General features: G+C 37.8%; 1 protein-coding gene across 1 annotated transcript in view; it reads left to right on the top strand.

Annotated features, from left to right (window-relative positions):
* LOC6041617 (S phase cyclin A-associated protein in the endoplasmic reticulum) overlaps positions 1-26,294 on the top strand; it is a 133,923-nt gene that overhangs the window by 45,770 nt on the left and 61,859 nt on the right. The gene's annotated exons all lie outside the window — the stretch shown is intronic.

The following is a 26,294-nucleotide window of genomic DNA, read 5'->3' as shown; positions in this document are numbered from 1 at the left end:
TATGTAAACCGGAGTTCGGCGTGAACTGCAACTCCCAACCCAACTCCGACCATGGTCGGCCAACGTCGAAAATTACACACCACAAGAGAGGACGGGGTGTGTGTTGCATAAAATTTGTCTGTTGAGCTGCTGCTGCTGGCCGTGAGTTCAAGGCTAAAGCTTTTAGGGGCTAAGCCTCCTCACTTCGGTGGTGGACCACACGCCGGAATTATGTCCGCGGCGGCGGCGTCTGTCGTCGTCTGAAAGCACGTGCGCCAGAGTCATTCCTCTCCCCCCGTCACCTGCTCCGCAGGTCAGCGGATTGTCGTGTCGGCGGCGGCGATCCGTATTATGTGTTATGGTTTATGTGTGCTAGTTTAGTGCATATTTAATGCTGACTTGTGTAGTTTCTTGTGTGAATAATTTAGGGACTCCCCGCCGCCGACCGCCACAACTTCAACTCTCTACATGGAAAAGTTTTCGGGGATTCGGGCTTTTTATCAATCAAATTTACTATGCATGATAGCCATCCTCTCGGTTCGGGACGCAGGTTTGTCGGGTGCTTTGTGCCTTTTTGGGGAGGTTTTGTTTGGTGAAACTTGGAATTAGCCGGTGTCGGGACCAGGAAAGTGTTGCTTTTTCTATCCGGCGCATATCATATTGAACTTGATAGTTAATCAAATCTACGTAAATAACTTACAATGTTGTTGTCTGTTTTTCATGGTTTGTTTTAACCAGGGCTGCGGAGTCGGGTCATATTTCAAACGACTCCGACTCCAACTCCGGCTCCGGCTTTCTTAGATTAGCCGACTCCGACTCCAGCTTTCAACAAATGGTTGGCTCCGACTCCTCATATTTTTAATTGTTTAAAAAGTTACTTAACTATTATTTAGTAATGTACAATTGTGTCACTAGACAAATTATATTAACACATTGCTGAAAGAACCTTCAAAACTCGATTATGTTTAATAGTTAAACACATTGTGAATTGATTATCTACTGAATAAAAACTGAATTGAATTGAATAAATTGTTATTTTTTTACTGAATCATTGAAAAAAAAAAAAACCTGGCCATAATGATCGATCTAACATATAAGATCAATTTGATCACTTTTAGGCTGACATTTATAAAAGCGCAGTGACTATCAAAGTCACTTTGTTTTTTTTTTTTTATAAAATTGGATAAAAAACAAAAAATTACAGGATTTTTTTTTCTTAGTTTACGGATATTTCAAAAGGACCCTTAAGCTACCTTTCCAAGAAGAAATTTTATAAGTACAGTCGACTCTCTGGCTGTCGATCTTCTCGATATCAATAATTCTCCATCTATCGATGAATTCTTCAGTCCTGCATACTTAAATTATCTTCATTCTTCGATATTTTCCCTTGCTTGAAGGATCTCTTCCTCGACGGTCGCTTGGATTCTGTTTGCTTTAAAAATCTCTTCCGGCTGTCAATAATTTCTCTTTCTCATGGCTTGCATAGACATTTTTCTTAGCAAAACGAAGCTTTGATTGAAGGGTGTTTGACATCAGTTTGTTTTTGTTTGATGGACGTTGCCATGATTCTCTTTCATAGCTGGGTATCAAGAAAAAAATATTTTTAATCGAGTCTTCATTTTGCATCGTTCTGTAAACTGATGATTCTCTTCCTCGACGGTCCCTTGGATATTGACAACCAGAGAGTCGACTGTATATTGATTTGCAATGATAATCATCTTCCGTCATATTGGCTTGGGACACACAGTATGAGAAAATAATTACCGGTTGAGTAAAATTTGAAAATTAAATTAAAATCCTGTATTTTTTTTCTTTGCATTTTTTGTCAGGTTTTTTTGGTACTGAAATCTTGAGATTTGTTCAACGACAATTTTCAACGATATCAAAATAGCTTGCCTTGGGATCGGCCTTCTCAGATTTTAGTAGAGAAATAGTAAACATTAAGATAAACGATATAATTAACATATTTAATGATTATTTCAAAATTAGTTGCAACTTTTATGATCTTTTTGAAAGTTTCAATTATATCAAATGCAACACATTGATTTGTTTGTATTTAGTTATAAACAAAATGCGCATGTTGAGTTCCAAGTAATAGATTGTTATAATCGTTGATTGTTTGATGGAAGACTTTTTTTACGATTTCCAAAAACAGTGATAATTATTTTCAATCCTTTTTATGTACCTCGTAACATTTTTCTTAAAAAAAAATATTTATTTAAAACCTACATGACATTCGCTATCGGGGTAAAAGATGACTGTGTGTGTACTTTTTTCAGATAAAAAAACCGGATTAGATTTGGTCAAATCTGAATTGAAAGGATACACAAAGATTTGCAAAAGGAAACAGTCAAGATTCGATTATATATTTTTGACTACAAAACCAATATTGTTAACTATTTTTTGAGTTACTTGGGTAAGAGGGGGTTAACAGGTAATCATTTAGTGATCATAGTGAAATAACACAATTAGAGCTTTCCAACCACAATAAAAAGCTTCAAAAACATAATTGAATAAAAATGTGAAAATGCCAACGCATTGCATGCGACTTAAAAAAAAAACAATAAAAATATGAGAAGTTTTGTACATCAATCTGTTTTATAGCAATTACCGAAATAAAAAAAAAACATGTTTTTGTTGAATTTAAGATAACTCCGACTCCGACTCTGGGTTATCAGAGATTTTTGGGAAAGACTCCGACTCCAGGTCCCCAAAAAGGCCCGAAAAAAAAAAGATTTACTTACATTTAGAGTTTTATTGAAAAGGTCCTAAACTATTGTGTTTCATATGTTTATAGCACCTAATAAAAAAAAAAGTTGTTCTTTTTTGTTTGTCATAATTTTTGTACCACGCATTTCTAAAGTCAAACCCTTAATTTATTTTATTCTTTAAATTATATGAAACTTTGAGAAATTGATGATGTATTTTCAAACCAAGTAAAACAAGAAAATATTAATTATTTTTTTTGTTTCCCTTAGAGCTTTTTTGAATTTTTCCGAAAAATCTGGATCAATACAAAAATGCATAAAACTTATAAAAATCATCGACTGTAGGCTTGGCCGAATGGTTAAGCTGTCCGCTTAGTAAGAGGAATATTATAAGTTCGATTCCCATCTGCTCCAACCATCCATCGGATAGGGAAGTAAAACGTCGGTCCCGGCCTTGGGTGTTGTTAGGACGTTAAGTCATTCCAAGTGTAGGAGTCGTCTCCGCACTACAAGTACAAACAACACACCAAACCAAGCATGCTCTGGTGGAATCGCTGGCGGTGGTTGGACTCGCAATCCAAAGGTCGTCAGTTCGAAACCTAGAGTGGCAGGTTCCTTGGAGCAGGAAAATTTTTTGGAAGCCACTTTTCTCAAAGTGATGAGAAACATTGTGTTCAAAATGGTGTATTTTCACTTATTATACATTTTAGCTTCACAACATAAACAATATACATCAATTTAACAATGTCTGGAAGATTTTTTTTTTTCAAATTGCCGCTCAAAAAATTTGTCAATTTATCTGGCAACCTGGCATCTCTGCCTTGGAGTAAAAATAGGATTGGGTGCTCTCCCCATTCAAGCCTTTGGAAACCTAGCTTCGAGCAGTAACTTGCAATAGATACCACAAAAGACCGTCGTTAATGTGGATGATTTGTTTTGTTTTTTATCATATTGAATATTTCTTCATTACATTGAGTGATTTTACATTTAGGTTGGATTATTTACATGACTTTAAATTGTCAAATCTTAAAAATTTCGATCCGAAAAAATCGTGTGATTCGTTAAAAATCATTCCACATAAAAAAATCCAAAATCAAAACTCAACTTGGGGACCAGCTATAAACCTCGTGGACACTTTGTGGACCATTGTCCCCACCAAAAAATATGTTTTGTATGCAACCAAAAAACACAAATCGGAATTTTTGGAGCTGAAAACAAGCCGGTACAAAATTTTACTAATTTTACCACACACGAACATCACTTGAGCTCGAAGAAAAAGAAAATCACAAAAATGGAGGGTTGAAGATAGACGAGTTCTGTCATTTTCATTCAGTGGCGAAATTGGTGTAGTGTAATTTTTTTGGCGATTTTTTCAACGAAATTTTCTTGATAAAATATAATTTTTCGAAGATATAAGTGATGTTCAAGAAAAAAGCAAAACCTATACCTTCCATTAGTAAGAAAAGCAAAAAGTATTTGACGTCAAAAAAGTTATCAAAATAATTTTTAAGAAATGGCAGTCCCATGAAAAATCGAGACAAATGTAATTTAACCCTTTCAGGCCTGAATTTTCAAAAAAATATTTTTTATTCAGTGATGGGAAAATGATTCTTATGACCATACGAAAATGATAGGCTGGTTTTGGAAATTTTGATATTTGGGTCATATATGACCCATCAGGCTCGAAAGGGTTAAGGGAAAATTAAAGTATCTTTTGAAATTCTATTGTGATTTTTTTAATAATTATTTTCCTGTCATGCTCGAATGAAGAAACGGCCTACTTTTCATCGTCAAAATCACAGAACTACCCGGGCAGACGGTAATAACAAAATTCATGCCATTTTAATATTGCTTATTGCGAGATAAAATCACGTTTCTCCATCGCTGTGAGTGACAGGAGATTATTGCCGCCTAACTACCGCAGTGTAAAAACCAGCAAGCTGAACTGAAATTCTGCGTTGATTTGGCTGTCAACTTGGTTTGTTTTGAATATTTTCCAAAAAGTCAGCTGAAAACTCAAGGCAACCTTTGACAACAGCCAAAAATTTGTTCTGCGGCTGTCATGCGGCCATTATCCTGCGGTCGTATCACCGCGCGTGAACTCTAATTATTAACGCCCGCGATAATAACAAATATTGTTAAAATAACAGAAAGTGTTATGGAATCTTCTTGAAAAGCAATTGTTGCACAAGGGTTTAATAACAGTTTATGTTATCATAACAAAATTTGTTATTGGTCTGATATTGATTGAAAGCCAAAACAACTTTGGAATAACATTTTTTGCTATGGAAGAATACCTGAAACTGTAATTGGGATGATCGGATTAGTTGTTAAAATAACAAAAAGTAATAACAAAGATTTGTTCGAAGAATAACTAAAAATGTTATTAGTCTGTTATTACAATAACAACCCAATAACAAAAAATTATAACGTCGAATAACAAATCTTGCTATAAATTACATAAATTGTTATTTTCAAACATCAAAAAAAGCTATTCTCAAGTTATTTCCGTCTGCTCGGGTAAAACGGCCATTTTAGTGTTAACAAGTTCAACTTTTCAGCACCTGTGTCGAAAAGTAATACTTTTCGATGCAGTTTTGAAGTTTGACACTTATCATTACTGCAAATAACATTTAAGCAGGCAAACAAAAGTTTCACTGAAAAAATCCGATTCAAAGTGTAGGTATGTTCTGGAATTGCAAAAAAGGGTGTATGCAACTCGTTGCAAAACTTGATTTTTTCAGTACTCGTCGCAGTCATTCATGTACAACGATTACTGCCTTCGGTATATCTTGAAACACTCGAAGTATTCATCAAGAATCTCTATAATGTTTCTGAATTTTATGTGTCAATGAAATTTTGTTTACCCTCACTATACACTGAATGGAAAACAGTTTTCACGAAGATTTTTTTCCCTTTCTTGACTAAAACTTGCTCACGTAACACAACCCGCTTGGAAAACATCATGACGCAGCGAAAGAGTTTAGCATCTTCGATGTTCGCCGTTTGATCGCTTGGGTGGTTTTCCCGCCGTCCCAACACGGTCGACGTCTTTTTAGCATCACCGCTGTCACTTCTTCCAAACTCTGTCGGTGGCTGATGCCCTTGTTTGCTTTATTTTCGGCTACTGTCGACGAGCGAGTTAAGATTTTGCGGCTGGCCACCCAGGTCGAAATCTATCATCGGATGGCCATCCGATTGCTTCGGCAAAGTTTTAAACAGTTTTCTTTTTTCGTTGCTTCCATTTCGTCAAGATGGTTAGCAACTGGATGCAAACACGTCGCGGTCTTCGTCGGTGTTGTTTATAGTTTTGGATGATTTGCTATGACGTTACGTCGATCGCCGCGTGATGCTGTTGTGTTTTTTTTTATCTGGTTGATCGGTTGATTGAAGGTCTTGTGGTTTGGAACTCTTTTTTTTCCCTTCCTTGCTTCATTTTATAATTCCTCTGTAGAACATTTGCAAGTGCAAGTCCATATGGCATGTCGTCGGGCAATCCCATCCAAGGGTGAGTCAACCGGCCTGCCGGAAAATTTGATGCTAATAAATGCACATCCGACCCGGCGAGGAAGGCACCACGGAATGTCGACTTTAGAAGGGGGATGTTTTTTGTTTGGTTGCCTTCTGGGTAGGGTAATGAATGTTTCATTATCGCACCCATATTTCCTGATAATGAAATTATAAGCAGAAGAATAGCGAAAAGTATAACTGGGTACAAGTCAATTGAAATGTTTGCAGGGTGGCTACCCAACAATGTTTTTTTGTTTATTATTACATTTATCCGGAAATTTATATTGATTGTAATAATGGTTAACACATATTATTTAAACCAATTTTTGTAGTTCAGGATGTTTTAAAAGCCATAAAAGTGTCACCTTTAGAATTTCACAAAATATTGTTTATTAAAAGGAAAAAAATAAATAAAGAAAGCTTGATTATTTAAAGTGTCGATTATCTGAAGTTCCGAAGGAACTATAAATTAAGCAGCCACCATGGCCCCAGGTGAATATCTGACATGCATAAAACAGTAACTAAACCCCGCTAAATCTCACCCTCTCCCAGCATGGTTCTATTCCAAAACATCATCATAGCTCGGTAACCCTCATCATTGCCGTTTGATTGACTCATCTATCTATTGTTTGCATATGTCACGGAAAATATTATTTTTTTCAATGCGGATCCGTTTTGCATACATTCTGGGACAGAGGAAGGAAAAGGGACAAGGGGTTCGACAAGTTCAAAGTAAACCAAAACAGAGAAACGGGATTCGGTAAATATACACAGTTGTTTGGTGCCTGGTCCCTCTAAATAGACCACGCTCGCAGAGCGCATCCTTTGCCTTCGCGTCCCCCTTTGAAGTGGGAATTGACACAAATATGCACGGGGCGCGCGCGAAACTTGTTCGCTAAATTTCACCAAAGTGATAATGTTTGGCTTGCCGAGGGGTAGCCGCCAGATGGTTGCGTTCCGTATGATTGGAATATCAATTGCAGAGATTGAAGGATCTCCTCCGTGTGATGACTCTATTTCCTGTCCTGCACTTTATGACAACTGTCACCCCTTTTCGTTGTTTTTCTGGTGGAAAAAGGGGTGAGACTCCCTGCCTGAAAACCAGGAAGCAAAGGAAGAAATTAATTCGATTCAATTTGGATATTGACGTAATGGCCTGAGGTATAATTAACGGAGATTTATCAGCGGGTCTGGATCGCGGGGCGTTTCCGGCCCAGAACCATGTGCCCCCGATCAACCACCCACGGCGACGACTTCTTAACCAGGGAGTCAAAGTGCAGCCGCCGCCGTGAAAGGAAATCCTAAAGAAACACTTTTGCGCGGGGCACTAAACACTCCCTGAGCTATCTCTCTATAGAGTCCCGTTTGCCAGAGACTATACACTCTCGCGGGAACCACCCAGGTTGGAACTACTTGAAACACTTAATTTTACATCACACAGAAAAAAGACGGATGGATGGTGCAGGGATGATCGGGGGAGAAAGAAAGAAATTGACATCTGAGGGAACACATCTGTTCCGCGGATAACTAGAAAGAAAGACCCTGAGCTACTTTCGAGAAACTTGAACCGTGAAATGAAGATAGTTTGCACTAGAGTTTTGCTATTAAAGATTTTGGTTTAAAACTTTTAAAATTATTTTAAGTCCTAACCCTCTACTGTCGAAATTTTTATCGAATATTTTTATTTTTCCCGTGTTCAGGAGGTTATTTTGAGCAACTTTTGTTCTACGAAAAACTTTACTTTACTTTTTATGTTTTTGTTGTTTAATTTTGAGTATTTTGATTTGCATTTATCTTGTTTAGTTTATCTTTGTTTTTGGTAGTATTTGGCCTGTTCTACCACCTCCAATCATTAAAGTTTGCCTATCTAATTTTTTATGTTTTTACAGTAACTTTTTCAATTTTTTGTCCGATTTTCACTTTTTCTGCTATAGATTGACACCATTATCATTTAAATTGTAAAAAAAATGCGTAGAGGCATAGTCTGGGATACTACGAACAATACTGCCTACTTCTTATTACTTAAAATATAGGAAAGGTTAGTAAAAAACACAGCCAAAGTTGACAATTGAAAAACGTCATTTTTAAAAACATTGGCAAAGTCACATTAAATAAGTAAAACTTCCAACAATAAAACTTTCTAAAATTTCAAAAATTAATCGTTTTTTAAAGAGTTGCAAATCACGACTCTTTTAACACGATTTTTTTTTAATTTCTTATATTTTCTCTTGTTGTTAAACAATCAAAAACATAACTTCATAAATAAATCAGACCTTATCAATTTCATTACAATTTCCATTTTTCGTACACGATACCAATAAACAAAAATTAGGAAATAAGTTTGGGAAACATTTCTTTAATTTTGCCAAAGTGCAATTTCAGGTCTAATAGGGAATCAGTTATACCCAACCCTCTTCGATTTCAATGAATTTTTGAAAAAAAAAAATGTTTTGGACTGGAATTGCTCTATGTAATTAAGAAAACTTCATTACACCCCCATAAATGTTAATAAAAAGGTCAATGTTGTAACGCCCTACTAGGAGTATGTTTTTTGCTCCTCAATTCTAGTCTATTTTTTATAACGCTTGCCAAATACCGACAGGACGAATCACTTTTTTCATGAAATTGCTATCAGAAAGTTATGGAAATCGGTTTGATTTTAAATCATTTAATTTAAAGTATAAAATTAGGCAAAAAAGGTTTAAAAGAAACACATACTTTGCAAAAAAAAAAATTAACTAATTTGCAATAATGTTATCGATTTGTTTTTCTTAGATTCAAGATGAATTCTTCAAAAAACATGCAACTTATTTAAATTTGATTTATATATTTTTTTAAATGGCTGAAATTTTGTGAGTACTTTTTCTTTGATCCAGCCATTAATCACAATTAGTTCGTTCATACAAATTTACATACAATTTTGACAGCTGTCCATACAAAAGTGCTGTAAAATATTTAAAAATCAGTACATTGAAAACGAAAAATTCCGATCGAAATAGTATCTTAGACCAAATAATAATCATTGATGGGATAAATTTGTGAAAAAAATGTTTGTTTGATTTTTTTTCAAAATGCTTCATGAAAACCGAATTGTGTAAAATAAACAATTAAGATGTTTTCAATTACTGAAAAGTAATCATTTGAGTTAAAACCAAGATGGCGAAAAATCAACTAGCAGTGCTGCGATTTTCGAACAACTTTATTTTTTTCGAAATCGAGAAACACTTTTAAAAACAACAAGAATCCAATTTTTGTTTCCTTGTTGAATTCACGTGAAAGTGATTGGTTAATAGAACGTGGGCTTTTTGACAGGAAAACTCTGAAAATATTTCATTTGAAAAATATCAGAGAATTTGGTATAAGTTTCAAACAAAAAACTATAAATACTTATAAATAGAAATATATTAAAAATTCATGACAAAAAATGTTTTATTTTTTGGCATCGAATAACTATTTCAAAATATTTCAAAAACATTATATTTATTCAAAAAAATAAAAATAAACTCAAATTTGATTAATTTTCAATAAAAAAGTTGCGTCTTTCAATTATGAAAACTTTGGTACCTAAACATGTATAGGTCATCGCTGAAATTTTCAAGTTATCGCAGTTTTAGTGAAAAAAGTTGATTTTTACCCGTTTTCGTCATTTTTCAGTTTTTGCGCGCGGCGCGTCGAAAACCCCAGTTTTTATGTTCAAAAAATCATATCTCCGAAACGTGTTAATGGATATTCGCAATTTTTTGATATGTTATGTAAAATATTACAAGGAATCAGGGAAAAATATTTTCAGACATAGGCTCTTTGGTCCCGAGACCTTGAAATCGGCAAATGAAATTTTCATATGACTTTTTCAAATATTCAGCTAGTTTTTTTGGACCTCCACATATTTTTCCTTAAAAGCCCAACTAATAACCTTTCTTTCGAATTGTGGCGCTCCAAAATTGGTTCAGCCGTTCCGGAGATATGATTTTTTGAAAAATGTGGTTTTTGCGAAAATCGACGAAAAACGCAATTTTTTGGATCACCCTATTTCGGATAGGACCACCCTAATCGCCAAACAAAAAAATATGGATCTAATTATTTGGGCCAAAGAGCCCCCACTCCAAATTTGAGCCAAATCGGAGCACTTTTGATTTGGAGACTTCCTGTTTGACGTGGAATGGCTGTATAGAGAACTTTATTTTTTTTTATAAAATGTATTAGTTTTAAAATGATGTAGGTTTTTGGCGCTACTGCTTTGGTGGCTTTTTCCTGCCAAATAAACAAACAATCAATCAAGAACGTTTCAAATTTAAAATACCACGGGAACTTTTTACCCAGAGCCTTTGAAGTTTTTTTAAAAGAGAAAATAAGGTATTCCGCAAATTTGACAAAGTTTGATCATAATAAATAGTTTTCTGTTTTATTAAAAAAAATATAAAGAAATTTTTTTAAGGTACAAAATTACTCACTTGCAAAAAAACAAAGTTTTAGGCCCTGTACATTTTTGTTCCAAAGCACCCAAAATTCACAGTAGACTGTTGTTGTTTCAAGTTAGGCATTCCTGAAGAGGAACCGACGTGGCAATATTTCTTGTTGTCGTCATCAAAAGCAAAAATGCCAAGAAATTGTTTTCCAAACATCTTTGGTGGTGGTTGACCTTTCCCCTTTCTGTCTGTTTGACGGCTGCATTTTTGTGTTTATTAGTGACAGATAAACACCTGAGATTTTCTAAGATGATTTCATGTAAATTTGATACTTTTCTTTCTCTTGTTTTGAAATTAATATGGTTTACTTATTTAAAATATATATAAAAAAAATCATACAAATAGTGAAGTTCTTGGATTTTCATTTCGTTTCTCAATCACGTTTTCGTTATAAATATAAAAAGAACACATCCTTAAATAACTCCATCTCGGATGACGTCGTGTCGCATTCCGTGATTCTCCGCCACGAAAAAGATTTATTCCTCCAAATCCTTCACCCGGCACGCAACAAGGATAAAATCCGTTTTCGTGACACGACACGGACGAGGGTTCATTCTTTTCTCGTCCAAACACCGCAGAACAGAATAGAACAGAACAGTTCGCATGCAGCGGCGCACTATTTGAGGACGTCGGAGGAGGATGGCGCCCTGTGAGAATCGTGTGTATTTGACACTTGTTAAAATATTTACCAATGATTACACTACAGTGCGATGAAACTCAATTCTATGCGAAGCCACGTCGCAAGGATTGGCGAAAGTGGCAGGAGAGGGAAGGGATTATAAGTGACGACGGTTTGATGTTTACAGCTTTGTAGAATGAGTAATTCTGGAATTTCTCAAATCATCTTTGTTGAAATTTAATGCGAAACGTTGATGGCCACTTGTCCCGGGGAAGATTATCAAAAAAAGTTTATACTTTCAGAACGTGGCACAAACATTCCAAGTGCATTTTCTCAAATTGCCAATCGTACCGGGAAATCACCAGCTTAAAAGTACCAAATTAAACTCAAGTATCCACTCCACACCACTTTTGATCCGTGCAAACGCGGAACGTCGGAACGTGGTGCACCAGGTGCCTCCGAGACGCACCCGGGTTGATGGCCAAAAGCCATTTCGTGGCTCGATTTGAAACCCGCGGCGCCCCACGTCGAGCCCAACCGCCAGCATTAAAGATTAAGACATTTCAGTTTAATGGCGACGATTATGATCATGCCCACGATGGTGATGGTGTGCGGTAACGGAAAAAATGACGGCGGACAGTCCCATAACCGTTGCGCGCCCCAAAACGGCCGTTTGGGCGGCGACGACTTTTTAGAATTTTCGGAAATGGTGAGGCATTTTTTGACGCCTCGTGCGTTGATGGTAAATACCTTTGGCACTATGGGATATGGTGTGAATTTTTCTTTTATTTTACCACCACCACTATAACCCAACTCCGTCTCGAGATAAATATTTTCAAATATTTGCATATCACTTTTGTAAGACAGCCTAAAATTTGTATGAAGATATCAATATCAAGTGGATGAAATTTAATCTAAATATTTTTTAAAATAAAATGTCAATTTGCAAAAACGAAGTGAATTGTACAAAAAAAAAATTGCTCTCAAATTAGTCTTTCATTCCATGTAAAATTTGTTGTATAAACTGGTGGCCTGGACTTTGAACTAGAAATATTGTTTCAGGTCTTTTTATAAGTGAATCGTCACAGTTATAACTTTTGATGCCAAACTTCAGTCTAGATAAAACAAAAAAATAAAAATGCAAATGAGCAGTTCTCTACGAAATCGGTCTTTTTTTTATAAATTTTAATTTTTGTATTTTTTTATCCCGCTGAAACTTTTTTGGTGCCTTTGGTATGCCCAAAGAAGTCATTTTGCATCATTAGTTTGTCGATATAATTTTCCCTACAAATTTCGCAGCTATCCATACAAAAAAGATATGTGAAAATTAAAATATCTGTATCTTTGGAAGGAATTTTTGATCGACTTGGTGTCTCTGGCAAAGTTGTAGGTATGGACAAGGGCTACACTGAAAAAAAAATGATACACGGGTAAAAAATTTTGATTTTTAATTTAACATTTTGTCACTAAAACTTGAAATGCAAAAAAAGACTATTTTTCTTTTTTTTCATTTTCTGATATGTTTTAGGGGACATAAAATGCCAACTTTTCAGAAATTTTTAGAATGGGCAAAAAATCTTCGGGGCCAAACATTCAATATTACGCCCTTTTGAAATGCTAGTCTTAATTTAATAATTTTGAAAATATTGTTTTCGAAAAGATCGGAAAATTTCACGAATGTTTCATATTTTAACATTGAAAATCGGACCATTAGTTGCTGAGATATCGACGTTAGAAGGTGGTGGGTTGTTTGGGTGAGACTTAGAAAACATTAATTTTCATGTTTTCAAGCACTTGCATTGTAATATCTCAGCAACTAAGGGTCGTATCAACAAAGTTCAAAAAAGCGAAATATAGAGAATTTTCTCAGCTACTCAAAAAAAAATTTTTTTTTTCAAAGGTGGGCAAACATAGGCACTGTTTTAAAAAATGAAAAACTGCGACTATTTTCAAACAAGTTACTAAAAATGACTTTAACTTAAAAACGGTGCACTTTATCGAAATTTCACTACGATACACAGTGGGCGAAATGGAACCCAAAATCGGACTTAATTGAACGCGGCTGGTTCCCTGGTATAAAACATAGTGTTTCTTATGTAAAAAAATCCGGGGAATCGATTGGTGATGGATTCATCCACCGCACGAATCGGCAAAGGGTCCATTTTGCCCCAATTACTCATTTTTTAACATTTTTTCTTGAAAATCGGTCTGTATTTAGAGCGGAGGCTTTTGCGGCCTTTCAAAATACACTTAACTTATTTGAAAATGTCCCAGGAATCCAGTAAAATAACCACTTGCACCGCAAAATCATCTAGGGTCCATTTAACCCCAATTCCGCTATAAAAGCATTTTTGGCCGTTTTCAAATGTTAGGTCAGATTTCAAAATCTGAAAATATTTTTATCGTAAAGATCAGACAATTTTACATAAGAATGACGATTTGCACTTGAAAGTTTGACACATTTATGTTGATATAGAAATTAAACTAAATAAAAAGATTGAAGAATTACTTTGGGCCAATTTTCCCAAACGCAGAATAAACTGCCTTTCACATACATTTTATTTTTATCAACATAAATGTGTCAAACTATCAAGTGCAAATCGTTATTCTTATGTAAAATTGTCTGATCTTTACGATAAAAATATTTTCAGATTTTTAAAATCTGACCTAACATTTGAAAACGGCCAAAAATGCTTTTATAACGGAATTGGGGTTAAATGGACCCTAGATGATCTTTGCGGTGCATGTGGTTATTTTTACTGGATTCCTGGGACATTTTCAAATAAGTTAAATGCATTTTGGAAGGCCGCATAAAGCCTCCGCTCTAAATACAGACCGATTTTCAAGAAAAAATGTAAAAAAATGGGGAATTGGGGCAAAATGGACCCTTTGCCGTTTCGTGCGGTGGATGAAACCATCACCAATCGATTCCTCGGATTTTTTTACATAAGAAACACTATTATTCATACCAGGGAACCAGCCGCGTTCAATTAAGTCCGATTTTGGGTTCCATTTCGCCCACTGTGCGATACTGTGACGACGACAATGTGACGTTAACGACATATTTATAAGTACTGCTCTGTGCTCTTCTCGATATGAACAAATAAAGCTCCAATGGGTAACTTTTTTTGAAAAAATAAGTTTTTGTTAATAAATGTTGTTTGTTTCATTCGAATGTACATACATAAAAAAATCACGTTCACAGCTTGGAGATATGAACTTTAAAAAATTAATTTTGATTTATGATTAGTTGTCGTTTACGTCACATTGTGAGAAAATCTCATGTGTTTTCATGAAATGTTATTAACAAATATCGTTTTTGAGAGAGCAAAAAAAAAAAATTAAAATATTTGTTCATGTAATCGTGAACTCGTGCACGATTGTATGAACAAAAAACTACGTTTTCATGAACAGAAGCGATAAAAATCATGAACTAAAGTTCACGATTGTAAAGAAGCGTTACGTTACGTTTTAAAACATAATAATTGAAGAAATACCGAATCGAAGAAGCCTGGAATATTTGAAGATTGAAGACAATCGAAGTTACGTTTTAACAATTTGAGAAACGAAATACATTCTGGACTGAACATTCAAACTGAATAGTCGCATTTTAACTACACTCTGCTTAATTTCATGGTGTTAAGTGTAAATATAATGCCCGTAAATGGGTTGATTTAATTCTTTTTGGTCTTTATATAAAAGGCAATCCCTAAGTCGCCGTCACAGTAAGTAACGGCTTCTTGCCAAAATTATTAGTTAAAAACTACATTTTGCCCACTACGGCTGTTCTATTTGCTTAAAACTTTTAACACACAATCTAGAAAACTTTTAAATAACATTTTTTATTAGCTCCAAATCCTTTTTTCACATTTAAAAAGTGTTCTTTAAATCGTGAACACATTCCCACGTTGTTCCCTGAAATCGTGAATAGTGTTCATGATTTCGATAACAAGCCAAGCGTTATGCTGCAGACGTTATGATTTTTCGTGAACACCTGTTCACGATTTGCTTATTGTTCATGGAAATTGTTCATAGTACGTTTTCGTACCGTGGAATATCACCTTGTTCCAGATTTCGTGGCACATTGTTCATGATTTTTGGAACGCTTTTTTCTCCGTGTTCCCGTTTGTAATCATAGTAGCCATATCATATGCTAAAAACGCTTATATACCGAATTTTGAAAATTCGTCACTTTTTGTTCACTAAAATGCAAATATCTCGGCTTTGCGTGGACATAAATTGAATGGTAAAAAAAGCAAAATGATCTCCGTAAATTTCCTATAAGCTGAATGCATTAGTTTTGGCTCGTTGTGGGGAGTGGTTTTTGAATTTTTTTGGCTGAAAAATACAATTTTTTCTCCCTAAAACGCCCTGCCATGCCCAAAAACAAGCTTTTATGGACTATGTCTGTACAGGAATTTATTTAGGGGACATTAAACTATAACTTGAAGCCCAAGGCGACCAAATTTGAATGACTTTAGTATGATTGTTACTCGCATTTCTGAAAAATACTCGAAAAATGCATTTTTTTCATTCAAGCTCCGCGCGCGATTTGTAAACCATTTTTGGGAATTTTTTGTTGTATCAAAACATTGTTCCTGACATCCTAATCTATCATTCTAGGGGTGAGCACCGAAGATTTGACAACTTTTCATTTTTTTGGGACGGCCTAATGAGCAGGCCTAAACGTCAATAAGAAGTCTACGGTTATCTAGGTTTTACCAAGTTCACTAACAGTTTGCCAAAACTTCTATTGAACATAAGCTGTTTCTATTTTTAGAACTATCTGTGCTTGTTTCGTCAACATGTTCTTGCTCGGTTTTTAAAACGCGAATGCGAACTACACATAAACATCTTGTTTACGTGAAAACTCAACCGAAGCCAGAGGTCAATTCTTCTATGTTATCATGTTTAGCAAACTCAAATGGAACATCATGTCTGCAAATGTGATTTTGTTTTTCAAGTTCTACAAGCATGTTCCATTTGAGTCAGAATAAACTTCAAAATCAACTATTCGTACACCCAAAGTTAAAGAACGCCCTCGTTCTCGTCCTCACGAAAAGAAACGTGAGGAAAGTGCTATATTGCGAGAGTATAGTCCTCTCGCGTGTTCATTCGTTCATTGGAACAATTCATCCTATACGTGGCTTATATGGATAAACGACCGCCACTTAGTCACCGAACCATGGTGGCCCATACGACAAAGGCACGGTTCAATATGCCGAAGGTCTTGGGTTCGAGTCTCGGTACCGGTACTTTTTTTTTGATAGATGAACTTTTTTGAAAAATGAATCATGAGTAAAGTACTCTCGGTAATTTCGGGATTTATCCTCTCCGTCCGCACACAGGCACTTGTGTTGCACAACCATGTTGAACAACAGTTTTTTGATCAAAATGAGAACAATGGACCAAATTTTATGACACTTGTTCAATAATTAACGTATAAAAACGCTTGTGCAGCAATTGTTCAACAAAAAAAAATAAAAAGCGATGTTTTACTTGCTACTTGGGACCGAAGGCACCAAAAAAGTTTCAGCCGGAATAAAAAAAGGTGCAGGTGGTTATGTTCTACATGACCAATATGACAAAGAACTTTGTACAAAACTCCTGAAAAATATTGTATTTTATTTTATATTTTTAAAACATTGCCTATGTATTTAATCCTAAATAATTTATTCCTATAAAATGTTTTCAATCTTTGGCACCTCTGTGGAAATAAATTGCCAAAACAAGTATGGTTCGGAAAATGTCCAATCAAAATGGTAATTTTCATGTCCAGTATCAAAAACCATGAATTTTGGTACCCATATTGCCCCAAGTCGAATAGTTCGATTAATGTCCCCCCGGTTGAACCTTCCCGAGGGCAATTGCCACTCCGGGTATGGCCAATCCGGTCAAAATGGCCATTTTCATTACCAGTTTCAAAAATAATGAATTTTGATACCCATATTGCCCCAAGTCGTATGGTACGATAAATGCCCCCCGGTAGAACCTTCCCGAGGGCACTGGCCACTCCGGATGTGGCCAATCCAGTCAAAATGGCCATTTTCATTACCAGTTTAAAAAACCATGAATTTTGATACCCATATTGCCCTTAGTCGTATGATTCGCTTAATTTCCCCCCGGTAGAACCTTCCCGAGGGCACTGGCCACTCCGGGTGTGGCCAATCCTGCCAAAATGGCCATTTTCATCACCAGTATCAAAAACCATGAATTTTGATACCCATATTGCCCAAATTTGTATGGTTCCGTAAATGTCCTCCCGGTAGAACCTTCCCTCAGGGCAATGGCCACTCCGGGTGTGGCCAATCCTGCCAAAATGGCCATTTTCATCACCAGTATCAAAAACCATGAATTTTGATACCCACACCCAAAGTTAAAGAACGAGGGGAAAGTCCTCCTGAAAAGAAACGTGAGGAAAGTACTATTTTGCGTGAGTAAAGACCTCTCGCGTGTTCATTCGTTCATTGACGAGTTCATCTTATTAAGTGGCTTATATGGACAAATGACCACCACTTAGTCACCGAACCATGGTGGCCTATACGGCAAAGGCACGGTTCAATAAGCCGAAGGTCTTGGGTTCGAATCTCGGTACCGGTACTTTTTTTTTGAAAGATGAACTTTTTTGGAAAATGAACCCATGAGTAAAGTACTCAAGGCAATTTCGGGATTTAACCTCTCCGTCCGCACACAGTACCATTTTACTACCGAATCGTGCTCTTTATCCTCTCGTATGCCGATGCCCAGTTCTGGGTGCATATTGCCCAAATTTGTATGGTTCCATAAATGTCCTCCCGGTAGAACCTTCCCTCAGGGCAATGGCCACTCCGGGTGTGACCGATATCCTACCAAATTGTTCCCAATAATTTCGGTATTCCGGTGACCGTTCTGGCTACCGTCAATAACTTCTTGGACCTCCTCAAGTTCGTGCACCACCTGCGTGTGTGTGAGCAATAAAATTCCCAACGTAAGGTCCGTCTTTGATGAAAGTCTGATGGACACTAAATCCTCCAGAGGCTAACTTTTAGCTTAAATAGTTTTCACGGCATCTACGCAACAGAAACAGAATGTCACGCCGAGGGCTTGCGACGGTAACGCTACATTTTCGAAAAATTTTGCATTGACACCGCAGATAGAACTTTAAGACAAAGTCCTTTGTCAAAACACAAAAAAAATCGAGTGACCGAAATCTGAGAGAATTGCTCAAATAGTTGTGAATTGATTCAATTTTGAAATAAGTCACCCCAATCCACAAAAAAAAAAAAACATTTGTCGTTGAAACCATTACAAATCTTATAACACAATTTTAAACCTTCAGCAACAGGAAACATAAAAATTAATCACAACTTAGTTTAGACCCACTGTGCAGGGGAACCACAACACCACAACATCACATGCCATCAGAGTATCATATTTCCTGTGGGGTATGCTCAGGATCCGCATCCACCTCGGAACCCACGAAACGGCGCCGCGTCCACAGTGAGTGCACCACCGGTTCGTATCATTCGGTGGTCTTCTCCGCCGCATTAGGAGCCTCCGCACACCGGCGGATCGTAACAGTTCCTAATGTGAGAATAAAAAGTTTTGTGTGTCCCCAGGGGGCTTTCTGCCCGTGGCGCGAATCACTCCCATTCCTTTTTTTGTTCACTCTCCTTTCTCAAGTTGGCCACTTGGAACTCTCGTGGAATGAGGGTTGCCAAGCAGAACCAGCGGGGATCCTTTGCTCTTTATTTATAAATTAAGATGATTTCGAGGCCCGATTGGATAAATACGGAAGGACTTAATCTCGTAATGGACACAGAGAGAAGGGCCGCAGCAGGGTGCATCATCTCTTCCCGATTGAGCAGGGGAACATCCCGTGGCGCAGAATCACCACCACAATCGGTGTAATACGGTGGCCGGAGCCGACATTTCGGGACATTCGATATCCCTCTTACTTTTGTGGAGATGTGTGTAATCAGGCCGCGTTGAGGGAGGGCGCAGTTCGTGTTCATGCTGGCAGCACTGATTAAGTTGATGTTAATGGGAATTGACTGCATGTTGTGATGTATCGGACAACGATCATCGCGGCGATGGAACACACGTGGGACAACGCGCACGTGGTGTAAACAAGTGACTTATGGGTTGTCGCGTATTCCGCTGATGTTGCTTCCGGTGGGAGGTGACTTCGTTTGCAAACGTGCGCCGTGTGGGCCTTCAAATGAGCGCGAATTACAGGCTACGGAATCAATTAATCAATTCCACTCCATCGGGTGTCGTGCGGTGAGGCTCACCATGGGAGGCTTCAGGCTGTCGAGGATGGGGATAATTATAAGGTGACCACACGGTAGTAATGTTTTGGGATTTCCCTTTTTCATCTCAGTTTGAAATTTGGCTCTTTATTATTGTACAATTTCAAGAGCAAGTTTCTTCTAGATTGTGCGAGAGATACGTAAAGATCTTGAAATTGTTTGATTTTTTCTCATAGCTTATGCAATTTAAAAAACTAACTTAATCCACCTATGTGGTTGGAGCCTTCCTCACAACAATGGCTGTACACAAGTGTCATCTATTTTTTAGATCCAGCTTCCAAAAAGTACATCGATATCACTTAAGTGGCCATATCTCGAGACAGGGTTGTCAGATCTTCAATGTTTTGGGCTCGTTGGAAAGGTATTTTGATAAGTTAACCAACAATAGGTCGGATGGTGGATCCGGACATAGTTTACATACATTTAAGTGAGATCCGGCTTCAAAAAAGTACATCAATATCACTTAAGGGGCCATATCTCGAGACAGGGTTGCCAGATCTTCAATGTTTTAGACTCGTTGGAAAGGTCTTTTGATAATCTATCCAACGATGGGTCGGATGATGGACCCGGACATAGTTTACATACATTTAAGTGAGATCCGGCTTCAAAAAAGTACATCAATATCACTTAAGTGGCCATATCTTGAGACAGGGTTGCCAGATCTTCAATGTTTTAGACTCGTTGGAAAGGTCTTTTGATAATCTATCCAACGATGGGTCGGATGATGGACCCGGACATAGTTTACATACATTTAAGTGAGATCCGGTTTCAAAAAAGTACATCAATATCACTTAAGTGGCCATATCTCGAGACAGAGTTGCCAGATCTTCAATTTTTTGGACTCATTGGAAAGGTCTTTTGATAAGTTAACCAACAATAGGTCGTATGGTGGATCCGGACATAGTTTACATACATTTAAGTGAGATCCGGCTTCAAAAAAGTATATCAATATCACTTAAGTGGCCATATCTCGAGACAGGGTTGCCAGATCTTCAATGTTTTACACTCGTTGGAAAGGTCTTTTGATAACCTAACCAACTTCGGGTCTGATAGTGGAGCCGGACATAGTTTACATACATTTAAGTGAGATCCGGCTTCAAAAAAGTACATCAATATCACTTAAGTGGCCATATCTCGAGACAGGGTTGCCAGATCTTCAATGTTTTGGACTCGTTGGAAAGGTATTTTGATAACCTAACCAACGATGGGTCGGATGATGGACCCGGACATAGTTTACATACATTTAAGTGAGATCCAAATATATGTGAAAACACATTTTTATACATAACTTTTGAACTACTTATCGAAACTTCAATCTGTATAAAACTTGATCTATGGGACCCTAAACCAAGTCGAATGCAACAAGTTCGGGTCAAATCTGTTCAGCCAGTGCCGAGAAACATGAGCTAGTTTGTTGGTCACATACATACATACACACACACATACACACACACATACACACACACACATACACACACACATACACACACACATACACATAGACATTTGTTCAGTTTTCGATTCTGAGTCGATATGTATACATGAAGGTGGGTCTACGACGTTTTTATACGAAGTTCATTTTTAGAGCAGGATTATAGCCTTACCTCAGTGAGGAAGGCAAAAATGTGTTAGTTGTTTCTAGTTTTTCCATACAATTTTATCATACAAAATTGGTATGTCATTATTCGAAAAACTGTATCTTCAGAAGGGATTTTCTGGCGTCTTCGGCAAATTTGTAAGTTATTGGGAATGTAAAATGAAGAAAATCCTGATTTATTATTTTATCACTAAAAGTTGAATATGCAATTAAAAAAAAACTACATAAAAGAAAGCAGCCCTGAAAAAAAATTGAAAAGCTAAGAGAGTTTCCTTTACTTTTTCTTTTTTTTACTCTGTTGATCAGTGCGATCAACAGAGTAAAAAAAAGAAAAAGTAGAGAAAAACTTTTTTTTTCAAAATAATTAAGCTTTAAGAGGCTGTATCTCAGCAACCAGCAGTGCGCTGGTTGCTGAGATACAGCCTCTTAAAGCTTAATTATTTTGAAAAAAAAAAGTTTTTCTCTGTTCTATCAAAGATTCCTCTTTTTCAACGCATTTAAATAATTTTGGAATTTTGCAAGAAAGCCGATTTGCAAAAACGCAGCTGTCCACACAAAAACTGTCCGTAAATATTTAAAAATTTGTTTCTTTCGAAGGAATTTTCTGATAGATTTGGTATCTTCGGCAAAGTTGTACACGCAGATAAATATGGCATATTTGAATCAACGTGTTGTTTTTTGTTAAATCAAGATTTATTAAATCTACGCTAAACTTCAACGTAAATTTTTAAAACGAAAAAAGGCCTGTGCGGAATTGAGAATTCAGGTTAGTTTCAACGCAATGTTGTGTTGATTATATTCAATAAAAAAATATTTAAATCAAACCTTTTTTTTTTTGAATTAAATATACTTTATTGAATCTTTCTTATAATAATTACATTTGGTTTACATAATAAGTGGTCAGCTGTGGCTCTTCAGCTTTAGTTTGCTTTTCGTGATTTAAACACTGTTCATTTTTATAACTTTAAAAGTATATGATTTATCATTTTTGTAACACTAGGTACAATGAGGAAAAAAATGTTAAGAAAACATAACCTAACCTAAAACTAACTTAATCTTACCATAAACTAAACCAATCCTTGAATCAAGGGGTATTCAGATATAGCACATTTTTCCCTGAATTTCAAACATTTTTCTTGAATCTTCTGATCCAACATTTTTACTTCTGCTAATTCATGAACCTCACTTGATCTTGTCCAGCCAGGAACATTCAAAACCATTTTGAGTACCTTGTTTTGGACACGCTGGAGCTTCAATTTATGAGTTCTAGCGCAACACTCCCAAACAGGTACTGCATACTCAATAACGGGGTAAATTATTTGTTTGTAAACTGCTAGCTTATTTTTCAAAGATAGCTTTGATTTTCTGTTAATTAAAGGATACAAACACCTGATGAGAATGCTGCACTTGTTCAATATTTTATCTACATGCTGCCGAAACAATAGTTTCGAGTCAAGTATGAGACCTAAATAGACAACTTCCTTTGACCAGGGTATCGAAACATCATTCATTTTAATCAAAACATCATCCTTTGGGACAAATCTGGCCGATTTGGAAAGTGGAAAAATGATGGTTTGAGTTTTGGCTGCATTTATGCGAATTTTCCAGTCGCCAAAGTATTCGGAAAGAACGTCAAGACCCTTCTGAAGACGGCCAACTAAATATCTGGTTATTTTACCCTTATAAATAACGGCAGTGTCATCAGCAAAAAGTGACAACACACCATTACCAGGAAGAGTAGGCAAATCAGATGTAAAAATATTGTACAGAAGTGGGCCAAGAATACTTCCTTGGGAACCCCAGCATCAATGTTGAATAATCCAGAAGCAATCCCATTCAGAAAAACCTTGAACGATCTCTCCGAAAGATAGTGCTGGATAATTTTGATAAGATACATTGGAAAACCGTATAAATACAGTTTATGTATCAAACCATCATGCCAAACATTGTCAAAAGCCTTCTCAACATCCAACAAAGCCATAGCAGTTGATTTAGACTCAAGCTTGTTCTGCTTGATGATTTTAGTTACTCTCGTAAGCTGATGAGCAGTATTATGTCCCTTTCGGAAGCCAAACTGCTCATTCAAAATTATATTATTATCGTTGGTAAAATCCAAAAGCCTTGAATAGATGACCTTCTCAAAGAGTTTGGACAGACTACTCAAAAGACTAATGGGACGATAACTTGTTGGCGATGTTGGATCTTTTGAGGCTTCAAAATTGGTATGACTTTGCCCAGCTTCCAATTGGTGGGGAAGTAACCAAGTTGCAAACATTTATTGAAAATATTGGCTAGATGTTGAAAGAACTGATCACTCTGTTTTTTCAACACTAGATTAAAATGTTATCAAAGCCTGGAGCTTTCATATTTTTCATTTGTTTAACTGCAACTTTGACTTCCTCACCAGAAACATGGGAATCTGCAGGAAATTCAAAGGTAGAGTCATTGATTGTTGAAATACTATTGGCAACTGATGTTTCTTTACGGCTGGTCATGGAAGCGCCAAGATTATGTGAACTAACAAAATGAAGCCCAAGTGCATTTGCCTTTTCCTCGGATGTAATCAAAGGAGAATCCTCAACAATAAGAGGAGGAATAGGCTTTGGTTTGTTTTTAAGAACTTTTGAAAGTTTCCAAAATGGTTTTGAATAATTCCCAAGCTGGCTTACATGTTTTGAAAATTCTTGATTTCTGATATTGTCAAGTCGGTCTTGTATGATTTTGTTCAAATTGTTCACTGAAATCTTTTGTCATAGTCCCCAGTCCGTTGATATTGTCTCCTATAAACATTCCTAAGTCTAATCAAGTGTTTAGTATCTACGTCAATATCAGTTACCTTAAAATTAACAGGAACCTCCCGAACGTTGGCAGCCTCTGCTTGGTTGATAGCCTGCTGGATCACCTCCAGCGAACGATCAATATCGGCAGAAGTTTCCGGGTGTTGATCATAGTCGATGTTGCTGTCGACCACTTGCTGAAACTGCTGCCAGTCAACGTTGTGGTAATCTTTCCGGGTTGGTTGCCGCTGCGGAGTAACGGAAGCTCCAACCTCCACAACCACCGGATAGTGATCAGAACTCAACTCTTCAAACACCTCAGGATGAGCCACGTTCTCAGCCATATTGGTAATGAAGAAGTCGATGATTGAGTGATTCCCAGACCGAGCCACCCTCGTTGGACGATCCGGACTCACAACGTTGTAGTATCCGTTTTGCAGATCGTTGTGCAGAATCACTCCGTTCCGATTCCTCCTGCTGTTGCCCCAAACTTCATGCTTCGCGTTGAGGTCACCAGCGATGATGTACTTTGCGCTCCGCCGTGTCAGCTTCTGGATATCGCTCTTCAGTTTTGCTGCTGAACCATCTCTGGCATTCACCTGACGTGGGCAGTATGCAGCAATGAAGAGTACTGGGCCAACCGAAGTGGGAATTTCCACCCAACGGCCTCGATGATGTCCAGCTTAAAGTGTGGCAGCCGGCGTGGCTTGAGATCACGATGAACAGCGACAAGCACACCTCCTCCTCCAGAGGTGGTCCTATCGAGCTGCGTCGCGATCTTGTAGTTTTGCAGATAAACTTTTTCACCGGGCTTCAGATGAGTTTCCGTGATGGCAGCTACGTCGATCTCCTTCTCGCGAAGAAAATCCACCAGCTCTAAATTCTTCCTCCTAATGGAGCAAGCGTTCCAATTCAGCAGCTTGAGGGACCTACGATCCATACTGGATGACGAACGAGGTCAGCACTTCAATCTGCTGGGTCTTGGTTTTGCATCCACGCAGTGCAGCGGACATCTGTTTGAAAATATTGAGGAGTTCGGTTGAGGTGTAAAGATCATTACCATTTTCCTCAACTGCTGGTTCTTGGGTTGGTCTTGGCTCCTGGCTGAAGCCCGGTGGTGGCGGTCTCGGCTCCTGGCTGGAACCCGGCCGTGGATGATTCATCTCAGCTCTCTTCCTGGGATCCAACGGCAACGGTGCCAAGTTCGGGACCTGGCGTCGCGGTTGAAGAGGTGGAAAATTTTGCTCCACCAGGGCTGGAGGAGTTCTACGACGCTGAGGCTGATTCTTCGTCGATGCTTGCTGCCGAATTTTCACGAACTCAGCTCTCTTGGGGCACTTTCGGTCGGTTGACGAGTGCTCACCGTTGCAGTTGAGGCACTTCACCAGCGAATCTTGGATGCACTGGGATGTGATGTGCGCATCGGTACCACATTTGGCGCAACGACGCTTCAGGTGGCAGTTCTTACCTCCGTGCCCGAAGCCCAGGCAGTTGAAGCATTGTGTGACGTCACGATGCACTGGTCGGTATCGCTCCACGACACGATAATGTTGAAAACCGCTCGAATTGCCTTCAGCTCAGGAAGCGTCGTCGATCCCTTAGCCAAATGCAGCAGGTAGAGCTGGTCACGGTACTTGATGTCTTTGTTGCGTCGGCTCATTTTGTGCACGGCCAACACATCCAGTTTCAAAACTTTTAGCTCGGCAGCTAATTCCTCCACTGGCATGTCGTACAGACCTCTGACGACGATTTTGTACGGCTTATCCATGACGACATCATGGGTAAAGTACTCCGCCTCGTTTTCGGTCAAGTAATCCTTGACCAGTTGATAGTGCTGCCTGGATTGCACCAGCACCTTAAATCCGTCCTGACACAGACGAATGTTGCCTGGACTTTCCCAGACTTGATGAGTTCAACCAGCCCCGCTCGAAAGTCGATCGTTGCTGCTGATTGCCGCACAAAAGGAGGCAGTTTCTCCTTTCGCTGTTTCACTTCATTCTCCTTTGCTTCCGCTACCTGGTCCTCGTCAGGCAGTCCAGCAAACTTGTTGTTCTTCAAAAGCTGCTCCTCGTGCGATGAAGAGTTCTCCTCCTCCTCATCCATCGGTACAGTACCGTCGCTCTTTTTCGTCTTTTTGCTGTTCGATGTCACTTCCAAAAGCACCTTCCTTTTGGAAATCCCGGTTTTTGGCCATCAGTTGAGGCCTCAACCTTTCCTTTGGAAATTCCCACTTTTTGCCTGCTTGAGCCGCAGGTAGGGCAATATTGCCGGCGTTTTGCGCCGGGACGCGACGAGTCATGTTGATTCAGACAACCTTCACCAACGAATGCTCGGATAACAATGATTT

The sequence above is a fragment of the Culex quinquefasciatus genome, chromosome 2 (assembly GCF_015732765.1).
Source record: "Culex quinquefasciatus strain JHB chromosome 2, VPISU_Cqui_1.0_pri_paternal, whole genome shotgun sequence".
Lineage (NCBI taxonomy): Eukaryota > Metazoa > Arthropoda > Insecta > Diptera > Culicidae > Culex > Culex quinquefasciatus.
This window is presented reverse-complemented; position numbering and strand designations above follow the sequence as displayed.